Consider the following 232-nt stretch of genomic DNA (forward strand, 5'->3'; position numbering starts at 1 on the left):
TTAAACAGAAAGGTCTGTATAAAGCCACAGCGAGAGCCATAAATAGTGAACGGTGAAAAAAGAGTACTACTGTTAATGAACTGTAGATAAACAGAGATTAATCATTTAGAAAGTGAAGAGACAGAAAATATACTGTACCTCATTTACTAGCAGATATATATTTGGCAGTTTGACAACTTTTTTCATGTGATTTTTATACATAGTTAAATTCTATTCCTACATACAGATGGTG

Source organism: Polyodon spathula, chromosome 30, assembly GCF_017654505.1.
Source record: "Polyodon spathula isolate WHYD16114869_AA chromosome 30, ASM1765450v1, whole genome shotgun sequence".
NCBI lineage: Eukaryota > Metazoa > Chordata > Actinopteri > Acipenseriformes > Polyodontidae > Polyodon > Polyodon spathula.